Below are 12302 nucleotides of genomic sequence, written 5' to 3'. Positions count from 1 at the left end.
TGCCTTCCTGGCCTCTTAGGAAATGAATTCTCTGTACTGACTGATGTGTTACAGGGGGTAGCACTGCATGTATGGGTTCCAGCGTCAGTAAACTTAAATCCAAAACTTGGAGGCGCAATTCTTTTTCGGGTAATGCCAATGGCACACAAGTGTGTGGGGGGATGCCAGTATGTGGCAGCACCCCACCCAGTAACCCAAATCAACAGAGAAGGCATGGTGGTGCTCCTGTACCTCTAAAAGAGCAGTAAAAATAAATGATCATCATTTATGTGGAGTAGGGATGCACCGAATCCACTTTTTTGGATTCGGCCGAACCCCCGAATCCTTCGTGAAAGATTTGGCCGAATACCGGACCGAATCCGAACCCTAATTTGCATATGCAAATCAGCGAGGGGGAGGGGGAAATGATCATGCGCGGCTAAAAAAATTTTACTTCCATGTTTTGTGACGAAGTCACATGATTTTAAGGATTCAGTTCGGCCAGGCTCAAGGATTCGGCCGAATCCGAATCCTGCTGAAAATGGCCGAATCCTGGATTCGGTGTATCCCTAATGTGGAGCCGCCTTGCAACCAATCCATCCACACTTTGCAAGATGACCCCACTCCCCTGAACTCAGTGAGAAATTGAAGAGCAGCTCAGTGGGGTTTGAGGCCACCATGTCTGGCCTTGTATCTCCTTGGCTTTGCTGAAGAGGGCCATGCACAATGGTACCTGATATGATTCAATATACGTGCTTCTGGTCAGCGGCCAGGGAGCCAGAATAATTAATTACGTAGCCAGACTTGAAGGGTGCTCACCCTGTTGTGCTGAAAAAATGCTTCAGGTCTGTGGGACTGTAGATGGAGCTGTTGGGCAAGGAGGACCAATAGGGGCCCTCTCATGTGAAAATTAGTCTCCTTAAGGGTCAGGGCACACGGTGACAAATCTCCTCTTCTTCGGGGGCCACTAATCTCCCCAAACTGCCTTCCCACTGGCTAAAACTTAAATTGCCGGCGGGATGGCACTCAGAGCGATTCATTTTCCGAAGTCACCGGAAGTTGCCTCACGAGAAAACTTCAGGCGATGAAGCAAAACGAATCGTGCCATCCTGCCGGTGATTTACATTTTAGCAGGTGGGAAGGCAGGGGAGGCAGTTCGGGAAGAGTAGTCGCCCTGAAGAAGAGGAGATTTGTCGCCTGGCGACTAATCTCCCCGAATCTGCCTGTGTGCCCTGACCCTTAATGTATCTTTATTGAATATTTGTAAAACTACAATTATATACAAAAAGCGAAACCACAAAAGGCTTCCCATTTGTCAGCCTGTCAGCTGAGGAATGTGTCCAACAAGGAGTGTCTCCTTTAGCATCTAGTTCAGAGATTCCCGGTGCTTGGACTGTGCCATTTACTGCTAGAGAGTGAGGACAGAAAGCTAGAGGTCACGTTTAAACAGCTGTTCCCACCTGACACACAAAGGCCTGTGTTTCTCAAAGGCTCCGCATTAGGAAAACCTTTGGGAATTGATTGCTGGATTTGTGCCATTCGGTTTCCCAGGTAAAACTCATTATCAGGGCTCCTCCGCGCTACCCCCCGAGGGCAGATTCAGTTCCAAATATGCATGAGTTTATTCTCAGAGGGGAGACCGGCTGAGAGACGATCATCATAATTGTAATGACTTCTATAAAAGTGCCTGTGAATATAACCCCTCACCCCCCATGTGCAGACTGTATAATGGTATTATCCAGCTCAGAGGTGCCATAGACTACTTGTTCCTTATAAATAAATCATTTTCCGAGGTTTGTTCTGCGTCGGTGATTTTTTAAAGTATGAGTTGGGATACAAAATTGGGTCCCCGTGCTGTTTAGAGCGGGTCCCAGTGAATGATCGGACTAATCCTTAAACCTGCTCCACTTGGCATTGCTTAATGTATTTTGTCTTTGGAGAAAGTATAATTCATAGGAGATTTAACAGAGCTGATCCATACAGGCTACCAGTGCGGGTCTGTTAAGGGGAAACATATTGGCACAAAGACAGCTGCCAGTTTATCACTTTTATTACTATTAGGGCAATTATTTCCAGTGTTTGGATCAATCCCAAAGGTACTTTATTCAGATAGACAGAGACGCGCGTGAAGATCATTAATGGGCATCGGATGAAATTAAAGAACGTGCGGAGGCCTCAAGGGACTTTGTACACTGCTATAATAAGGGAAGGCTCATTGAAATCTTGTGTTTTTATGTTTACAGAAATTATACAGTATTCCCATCAGCCCCTGTCCCAGCAGAGCTTACAGTCTAAGGTCTTTATCACAGACTATGGTCAGTTTTATCAGGAGCCAATTAACTTTCCTGTATGTTTTGGGAGAGGAATAGAAACCGAGCATACAGATGAAACCACACACACATGAAAGATCACACAGATCCCATATTGATAGTGCCTGGCTGGAATTGGACTCCAGGGCAATGCTTACCACTGTATTGGAAGAACATGCCTCCCAACCTTTTCCGAAAAAGAAAGGGCGGACTAAAAGATGTGCCAAGCACATCTTTTGTGCAGATTTTTGTGCAGATTTTTTTATGAAAGTTTCAACACATTTCTTTTTATGTGTTTTGCTAATAAAGAGGAATTGCCCTTTAAGCTGCAAATCACAGTTTCCCCAAGAAACATGCTTATCTTAAATTGTTACAAAATGATCTAAGTGCACCTGCCATCGTATTGTGGGCTCTCTGCCAAAAGCCAATTAAGTTAGAAACCTTGTGTCTTTTTCTGGCTGTTCAGTGCAGGAGCTCAAAGAGAAAGTCAGGACATTTCAGTAGCAATCCAGGACTGCGGGCTGAGCTGTCAAAATCGGGACTGTCCCGCGATAAACAGGACAGTTATGAGGTATGGAAGGATATAATCAACTGTTAATAGGATTCGCCAGCATCACAGGGGACCCCCTTGCGCATATATATATATATATATATATATATATATATATATATATATATATATATATATATATATATATATATATATATATAGTATATAGACAGCTGCCATGCTGGGGTATTGTGGGCGTGGCTGAAAGGTGGCCTTTTTGTGATGTCAGTTTCATGGGTAATGACAAACAGGGAATTTTATACTGGGGGCAGGTGAGAAATCGAGTAACTCACGAACATTTCAATTGACATATCTGTACTTTCAAGTATAAATGTATAAGGGCTCATTTACAAGTTGCTGCTGTTGCTCACATTGACGGCATTCATTCAAGGGACTTGTAGCAAAAGACACTATTTGCCCTTCCCTAAAGTCGTATTTGACGCCAGTGAGTCCCTCCCACCCGCTCCAAATTGCGTCTATTGATGCAGGAAAATTTGGAGGTACACAAAGATATGTCACTTTTTGCTCTTCGCCCCTGTGTAACCAAATGCATTGTAATTCTCACATGACTCTAGCCAAACAGTGGAATCGAGTGTTCACAGAGCCCCCCAATTTGTATCCAATCAAAGAGCCAGAATATTCACAAGGCAAAGCACTGACATTTTCACTACTGAAAAGCTAACAAGGGCAAACGTAGTTGCTTAGTATGTGTAAAACGCGCCTCTTTATCCATCAAAAACTCTTAGATTAACATTGTTTGGATTCCTCAAGGGGATATCCATTGGGACCAATTAATGAAGTCTAGTGACGTTTATTACGTGTGGCCTTTAGTCCAAAATGGGGGGGGGAAACAATTTTCCACGCTCAGGGCAGATACACATGCTGCGATCTGGGCAGATTAGTCACCCTGCGACAAATCTCCTCTTCTTTGGGGCGACTAATCCCACAGGCAGGGGAGGCAAATGGAATGTAAATGGCGGACGGGATGGCACTCGGAGCTGTTCGTTTCCCGAAGTCGCCAGAAGTTGCTTCATAAGGAAACGAATCGATCCAAGTGCCATCCCGCCAGCCATTTTCATTCTAACCCGATCTCCCCGAATCGCAGCGTGTGTCTCTGCCCTTAGAGGTATTAGATTGTGCCTTTCTACGTCATCATCATCCTCTTGTGTCTAGTGGTTGTTAAATTTAACTTTTCTCCCCTCAAACTCAACAACCAATTAAGGCTATTTACTCAGCATTAACTGGACGGATTATTCTGTGGTGTGTCACTTACAGAAGCGCTTTGTGCCCAGCTGCGGCCCCTCTCGGCATGGCCTGCCCCTCACTCTCTCTCTGGCTGAAGACTGCAGCCGATGTACAGATTGCGCTCTCATAATTGTGTATTCATTCCCTCTCTTGGGAGTCTAAGGAAATTGACACGTTTCTGACTCATTACACTGCTCCGATGTTTCCCGTTTAAAGATTCTCCTTCTGCCGGGGGATAAATGTCCCCCCCCCTGCTTTCAAGGTCACCTTCAGGGCCCTGAAAAATAATTGCTTGGGCAGTCTGAAATATCAGTGCTTCCATGATGAGACCTATGTCTTCTAGGTACTGTTCTGTAGCCACAAATGCCTTACAATTTGTCCTTGGGTTGCCCAACCATGGCCTCAGGTCCAAACTTGAAGGACATGATAAATACCCGCTTTTCTCTCTCGTCATTTCTTTTTCGATTAGCTTGTTTGGGCCACCAATGCTATTCCTGTATCAGATATATGAAAACACAGACATATCAATCATCCTGATGTAGTTCCAGCAAAATCCATGGCAACAAATATGTGTCCAATTTCAAATCTCACTGCCATCCAAACTGGCCTTTGTGCTGGGTCACCTAACTATGGCCTCAGGTTCCTGCTTGATGGGCATCATAAATCTCTGTTGTTCCCTCATCAAATGTCTGTAGATTGGCTTGTTTGGGGCACCAGTACTATAAATGTTCTATATATATGAGAACATGAATGTATCAGCCAGGAATATCCAGGGTACCTAATAAGTGTTTATCCAAAATTTCACCCCAAATTGTCTCCTGGCAGGACTTCCAAGAATACCTTTGTGAACATATATGCATATGACCTAACACCATCTAATTTGACCTTCATGATATGTCACCCAAACACGGCCTCAAATTCAATCTTAAGGGGCACCATCAATTCCTGCTGCACCCTCACCAGTTCTCTTTATATCAGCTCATTCGGACCTCCAGTGATATACAAGCTTTATAGATCTCATCCCAAATCTCAACCTAATTGGCCTTCAGATAGTAGTGAAGAACATAAAGCAGAATAAATAAGATTATCCCAAGCACCTTTAGGGCAGAGACACACTGGCAAATTCAGGGAGATTAGCCGCCATTCGACAAATCTCCTCTTCTTCAGGGGACTAATCTCCCCGAACTGCCTTCCCCTGCCTTTCCGCTGGCTAGAATGAAAATCGCCGACGGGAAGGCACTCGGACCGCTTCACGAGGAAACTTCGGGCGACTTCGGAAAACTAAACGCCCCGAGTGCCGTTCCGATTGACATTTTAGCTGGCGGGAAGGCAGGGGAGGCAGTTCGGGGAGATTAGTCGTCCCAAAAGAAGAGGAGATTTGTGGTTGGGGTGACTAATCTCACCGACTGTGCCTATGTGCCCTGTTGGCTTTTAGGCAGGGTTGTTTAACCAAGGCCTCATGCCTTGCAGGTTTGTGTAGGTTTTTGCCAACATTTATAAAATAAAAATATAGTGGTGCATTTATCATTAGGGTGCTGCATTTTCAGCATATTGGTAATCCAAATGTGCTTACTGATCTATATTGCAGGTTATCCTCATTATTCATTGTAGGCATATACAGGTCTAGAAACCCATTAGTTTGCTGAATTAAGGCCATTTACAAGCTGTGAGAGCAGCACTCACGAAGCAGTTCCTCCTTGACTCTGTAATGCAGATCCCTAATGTCATTGCATTGTCACTACCTTCCAACCAACGCGTACATTGTAGAGACCATAATTTGTGTGCAAATACCCAGTGTATATTTATAATTTCTCCCAATATGTTGTTGAATCTGCTTGGAGTTTGACAAATACTTTGCGTACTTTGTTCTCTTTGGGGTGTAATTGCTATTCGAAGGATTCCCCACCCAGTGACGCAACCTGAATATTCACAGGAAACAGCTGTAGAACAATATATACAGTAGGCTTCTTGTCCTTGTTCATTTCACTGATTCTATTTCTTCTCCAGCTTTTTCACGGCTACAGTTGCCAGCAATGCTTCCCTTTTTAAGGGGATCCCAATTTGAAGGCCAGTAATGGTGAGGTTAAAGGAACAGTAACGTCAAGAAATTAAAGTGTTTTAAAGGAATGACACTGTAATGTACTGTTGCCCTGTCCTAGCAAAGCTATATATATAAACTATAGTAGTACTTATCTGTTATCTACTGTGTAACCTGTGCTTGAATAGCTTCCCCCATGGCTACACAGCAGCTTGTTTATATAAACTATAATAGTCTTTCTAAGTTTTACCAGTGCAGGGCAACAGTACATTATATTTTCATTAATTTTAAAACACTTACATTTTTTGGTGTAACTGATTCTTTAAGTGAAAATCCCACTGCTGGTTGGTAAGAAAAGGCACAGAGGAGTAAACATGTAATTACATTATTCTAGTAATAAGGTAAATATTTGGACATTTAATTTAATAATATATTTTTTTCACTAAATATTTTTTGGTTTTAGGCCCAACTATAAATGTTATCTATTAATGGCAACAATACCCATTTAATTTGTGCTGCATGTGAATGAAACACTAGGGATTCCTGTCTCCTCCATCCCCTGTACCTTTCACACACGCGCTCCTTTTTATCTGCTTCCACGTGTGGCCGTCTGCTGGGATTTGTTTTCTAATCAGACAATTTTCCCCGGTCCCCCGCTGGCAGGACAGATTGCTGTTTGTAGAGATAATAAGGGCTCAGGTGGCAGCGTATAGGAAAAAAATCAACGCCAGGATCTCTATTTCTAACGGAGAGAATAGCTGGACAAGGCTAATCTTCCTCTTTTTGTTCTGCTTGTGGCCCCTCTGCTGGTGAGGGCAATGCAGTCAACGTATAAAATATAAACAGATATACCACTTCTTGGGCATTTTCTAGAAGCAATGACTGTATCTATGATCATTATTCAAAATATAAAATAATTCAGGATATTTAGGGCAATGGTACAAGGGGCACCACCAAGACAGCAATGTGCCCAAAACTGTGTAAAATGTATGAAAATGCCTCAATATTACCCTTCATTGCCACCTATAAAACAAGTGAATGTGAGAGTACAGAGGGGGGTAGTGCACAATTCTCACCTGGAAATTCTGCCAGTGTAGGCTTTTTGCAGTGGTGTAATTGCGATGTTTTGATCTATATTTTATGTGAGTGCACCTGAGGGCATATACTCATGGGGGAAGCCCTTGGGTGCCAATATAGTATAAAATAACTGTCTTTTTACAAAAAAAACCCAATCTGTCTAGGTGAAACTTAAGAGCTCACCTACACTGTCAACCACAGTTGTGGTTGCACAAACATGGATGCAGTTGTTGCATGAATTGACTTGGTCCAAAGCTCAATTCCATTCCATCAGATGTGCTTGTTGCTGGAGCATCCACCCCACCTCCTGTTCTGAATTGCAGGGAAGAGGCGTATTGATGTAGGGAGCTACTTGGAGATAGTGCCACCTTCAAGCTGGTGATAGGTCCAGAGAGCCTGGCGGTGGTCATTTTCTGGGACCTGTACTCGACCCATACCCGTGACCTGCAACCCGGACCCACAATCTGCAACTTGCCCCCCCATTGATCCACTACCAGACCTGGCTTGCAGTAGGTCAATTTACCTTCCAACATGGGACATGCAAAACCGTAAGTGATGTCATCAATAAACTTTAGCCACATACCCAGACAGGTTTCCCACGGACTGCCTGCAAGGAAATCAGAAACGTTTTCCCCATTCACTTTGCGTGTATTCCGAGGGTACCTGACCAGATGCAGCTCTCTAGTACAGGGTTCCCTTAGTAGCCAGCATCAGTACCCAAAATGTGTCTTAAAAGTCATGCATAGACATGAATTTGACATCCCCCATGCGTTTGCTAATTACTCTGGAATTGTGCATAAAAAACATGGTGAAAGCAACCAAAATTGCAGTTCTCACAAAGCATGTAAATAAATGACGCCTTTGGTTAGCCATCTGTTATCAATTGGTGCCTGTATGCAGAACTGTGCATGAGTAGATTCAATAGGAAAATAGGTGCAGGGATGTGTATAGGGTTTTAAGTGAGGAAAAAGATGGCAGCAATCACTCTTGAAATCACCATAGGTGCGGAATGCACGTGACTAAAGCTTATCCATCTTTTTAAGGCTGACTTAGATGCTCTGAAACTGTAGGGCCCCACCAGTTGCTTGAGGCCCAAGCCCATCATGGTGAGCTCTGGGGAGAAGAGGAGTTTAGCCATGATCATAAATAAGTGTTACAGTTGACATTCGCTTGTTTGCTTCTCTTTATCCATAGCGGCAATTTATCACACTTTAGGTGATTTCTCCTTGGCATTTAATCACTGCTGGAAAGTTGTCCAGTGTGATATTAACTTCAGACTCAAATTTATTGCAGCTGAAGCATTTCAAGGTTAAACTTTGATCAATGGGGAAAAGGAATCTTACAGACCAGTTGGCATCGGGGAAGGAATCATGTTTTTTTATCATTGAAGTTAAATTACCTTATGCTTCAGTGCATCTTTTTGTTATTGTTGGGAATGGATGAGGATGGGAAGCGTGCAAGGCTGATAGACTGAACTCACAAATCGGACACCTGTGCTGTTCTCCAGCCACCCAAATACAGCCTCATAACCATATTGTGATTGGTTTGTCATGTATGACATGTCACATTCACTGAGGCTTGGAATTAGGGATGGGCGAATTTGTTCGCCTTGTTTCGCCCAAAAAATGATGCCCATAGACTTGTATGGTGTTGTGCGTCAAAATAAATAGACGCGCGTCAAAAAAATTCTCCGCGCGACGAATTTTTGGCTAAATGAAACGGGTCAAATTCACCCATCCCTACTTGGAATGTCTGGAGCGGTTCAACTTGATGGACTTTGGACTTTTTTCAACCCAACTTAACTGAACATGATCTGTCCTGTAGACAACTGGTCACCTTCATATTGATGCAGCGTGGCACAACAGAAATTGCCTAAAATGCCACAGCTGATGTTGCCGGCAGGTCAGGTCTTACAGTTGGGTGGGATACCATGTTGTACCCAAAAATATACATTTTTATAGCATGCACTATGTGAGTTTCCAGATCTCATTGTCCCAGATCTTGACAGCACCAATTACTCCTGCTGATTATAGAAAGTCCAGAGATGGCCGACATAAGAAGGGGAGAGATTCCTTTTAGCACCCAAGCCAGAACAGTCATGGCACAGGATTCAGTGAAAGATACAGATGTCTGAATGGAGACAAGATGTAAACATAGTGCTGAACGTTGTCTGATCAAGCCGTAAGCCATAAAGACATAGACCAAATGATATCCCAATTGGTTCCCTGAATCTGAGGATCTGCTGGTCCTTCTCATGTTTCTTCTGGCAGAAGGTAATGCACTTCAATTGCGGTTATTCTCTATCTGCTTTGGGATAACTGCTGGTGCATGTTCACAATCAGATAGTCCTCCTTATAAATGAACATGACATATACAGTATCAGTACTGGGCACCTGCCACTAACACCAACAGCTGACCCAAGACATAAATCAGTTTGAAATAGAGCGATAGGGCACCCGTTTACATTGCACATAACATATAAGTATCAGGCATGGACGTTTGTAGAGTCTATATTGCTTTAATATGTTTTATTTGTAAGAGACAGCTTTTCTCATGTGGTGTGAACCTATCTGAGAGCTTCCCAGGATGCCTCACTACATGGGACATAAAAGGTAACCTTTCTATGGTCTTACTATTAAACCAATCCAATTTGTGGTGCCATAAGAAGGCAGTAAACCAGTAAATAGAATCTCTATTGCTCATGGATATGAATCATTATTATTCTTGCTGCTCCACTCTCTTATATTGCGTTGCACATTGGGAACCCTTACGAGGCACTAAAGGAAAATATATTGGTATTGCTTCTGGCTGGGCCCCTCTCCTGGGGCAGCTTCCCACGCCGGCAGTTGTAGCTGAAGGGTTGTAGATAGTATAATAATCAGTTCATATTTGGATCTCCCTTCGAGTGATTTGGTCAATCAAAGGGGCAGATTTACTAAAGGGCGAATTGTCACCATTGACCGCCTCATACCCATCGGCAGGCGCAAATACGCTCAGACTACGCTAATTCACTGAAATGCAAGTTTTGTCATGGGCGCCAAACGCTGGCGACTACTGTTACTTCTGCAATGCAAGCATTTAAAGGAGAAGGAAACCCCCTGGGCGCAAAACCCTTCCCCCCTCCCCTGTGTTGCCCCCCTTCCTCCCCCCCCCTGGCCTACCTGTCTCCCTGGGCAAATGCCCCTAACTTGTTACTCACCCCTCTGCGCAGGTCCTGTCCACGGAGTTCACAGTCGCCATCTTCTCCCACGTGATCTTCCTGCTTTGACCGGCGTCTTCTGGCGCATGCGCAGTAGGAACATTTACAGGTACGGATCTACTGCGCATGCACCGAATGTCACGAAGTGAAATCGGAAAACTTTGTGACATTCGGCGCATGCGCAGTAGATCCGTACCTGTAAATGTTCCTACTGCGCATGCGCCAGAAGACGCCGGTCAAAGCAGGAAGAAAATCGCATGGGAGAAGATGGCGCCTGTGAACTCCGTGGACAGGACCTGCGCAGAGGGCTGAGTAACAAGTTAGGGGCTTTTGCCCAGGGGAACAGGTAGGCCAGGGGGGAGGAGGAAGGGGGGGCAACACAGGGGAGGGGGGAAGGGTTTTGCGCCCAGGGGGTTTCCTTCTCCTTTAATAGTAAAGATGTGCTAGCGTTCATTTCTGCCTAGTGAAACTTCGTTCAGGTCACTTTGCATAGGGCGGGAAAGTTAAAGTTGTAGGGACGCCTTTATGTAAAATGTTGGTCCATATACTTACAAATTACACTTTTTAAAACACTTGTCCGGAGAACCTTATTAAAGACTATAGAGTTATTCTAATGCCCTACACATGAGCCCACTGTGTCTTTTGCAGGCAATCAGGCTGAAAAAAGGAAAAGACACCAGCGTTTTTTTTGGACTTTGACGCATTTTTGGCTCACAGAATATAATGTAAGTGTCAGAAGATTGAGGAAGATTTAGCTACTTTAATGCACTTCGTCTGGTCTGAGGTGGCGAAGGCAACTCTGAGACAGCGGTAACGTTCAGTAAAATCTGCACTTAAGTGGATTTATGGAGTAACGTCCGTTCGCCAGAGCAAAAAGTTGCCTGGGTGCGAATGAACGCTAGCGTCTGTCTCTTTTGCAAGCAAACTGCCGCCTGCGCCCATTAGTAAATCGACGATGTTCCTGTGGGCAGTAGCGTTAGCCACTTCGCCTTTTAGTAAATCTGCCCCAAAGTGTGGTGCCAAAATGTAAAACCAGGCCTGGCCTGGGACTGTTCATCTTCTCGGGGGTCAGTGCAATGTTGGCATTTTGTGTAATCTGGACTGATATTGCAAATACTGGACCATTTTCTCCACTGTTGATGCAGCCGCAAGAGTGAATGACACCAATTTCCCTTTGCTATATCAGCTTGTAGTTGAGGAAAGCCAAGCTCCCTATATACATTGTTACTAAAATTGCTACATTAGATGTACAACTTGCAGATTCCTTTATGTGACATATGGATGCTCTTGTGGGAAACTTTGCAGCATTACTGTGCCATAAATCCAAAAACAAAATAGCGCTGACATTATTTGAGGCTTTAGTTCTCCTTTAAGTATCAGCCTTTGAATCCCATTCCTGCCCTGTATGTTTGATCACAATACAAATATAAGGCCAAGTTAAACTTTGAGATAATTGGAAGATGTATAACTAGGAGCCAAAGCCAGCAGAACTAGGGGGCCGCAGGGCATTATGCGTGGGTGGCCAGCTTATTAGCTAGAGGGGCTCGGTTGGTCAAGGTCTTGAACTCCGGGGGTTTGAGGCTGCTTCACTGTCTGTTAATTTCCTAAGGTTTTCATTCCAAATCCCTTTATCGCCCTGTGCTCCCGGCACCAACACTGAGAGCAAAGGGATTCTTGTGTTTTATGAAAGAAATTACATTGCGCGGTGTTGCCTTCAGATTGATCTAGATCAGCCAACAGACAGGCAGATGAATATGAAACCCTCATCCTAAACGTCACTTACAACTGAAATGAAAAATATCCCCACCCCTGCCAAACCCACCTCCAAGATTAAAATAACATGCCATGAATGGGAATATTGTGTGGGATTTGCTTCTGTAGGTCTAATCCCAAACAACGAGTGAA

At 44.1% G+C, this 12302-nt stretch overlaps 1 protein-coding gene across 2 annotated transcripts in view; it reads left to right on the top strand.

Annotated features, from left to right (window-relative positions):
- plxnb1.S (plexin B1 S homeolog) overlaps window positions 1-12302 on the top strand; it is a 118670-nt gene that overhangs the window by 19079 nt on the left and 87289 nt on the right. The window contains exon 2 of one of the 2 annotated variants that reach the window (XM_041561765.1): window positions 7522-7746. The exons of the other annotated variant lie outside the window; for it this stretch is intronic. The gene's annotated coding sequence lies outside the window, so the exon portion shown is untranslated. The remainder of the gene's footprint in view (window positions 1-7521; window positions 7747-12302) is intronic. 2 annotated transcript variants of the gene reach the window in all.

The sequence above is a fragment of the Xenopus laevis genome, chromosome 4S, assembly GCF_017654675.1.
Source record: "Xenopus laevis strain J_2021 chromosome 4S, Xenopus_laevis_v10.1, whole genome shotgun sequence".
NCBI classification, from domain to species: domain Eukaryota; kingdom Metazoa; phylum Chordata; class Amphibia; order Anura; family Pipidae; genus Xenopus; species Xenopus laevis.
The sequence above is the reverse complement of the archived record's forward strand: the minus strand, read 5'-3'. Positions and strand labels throughout refer to the sequence as shown.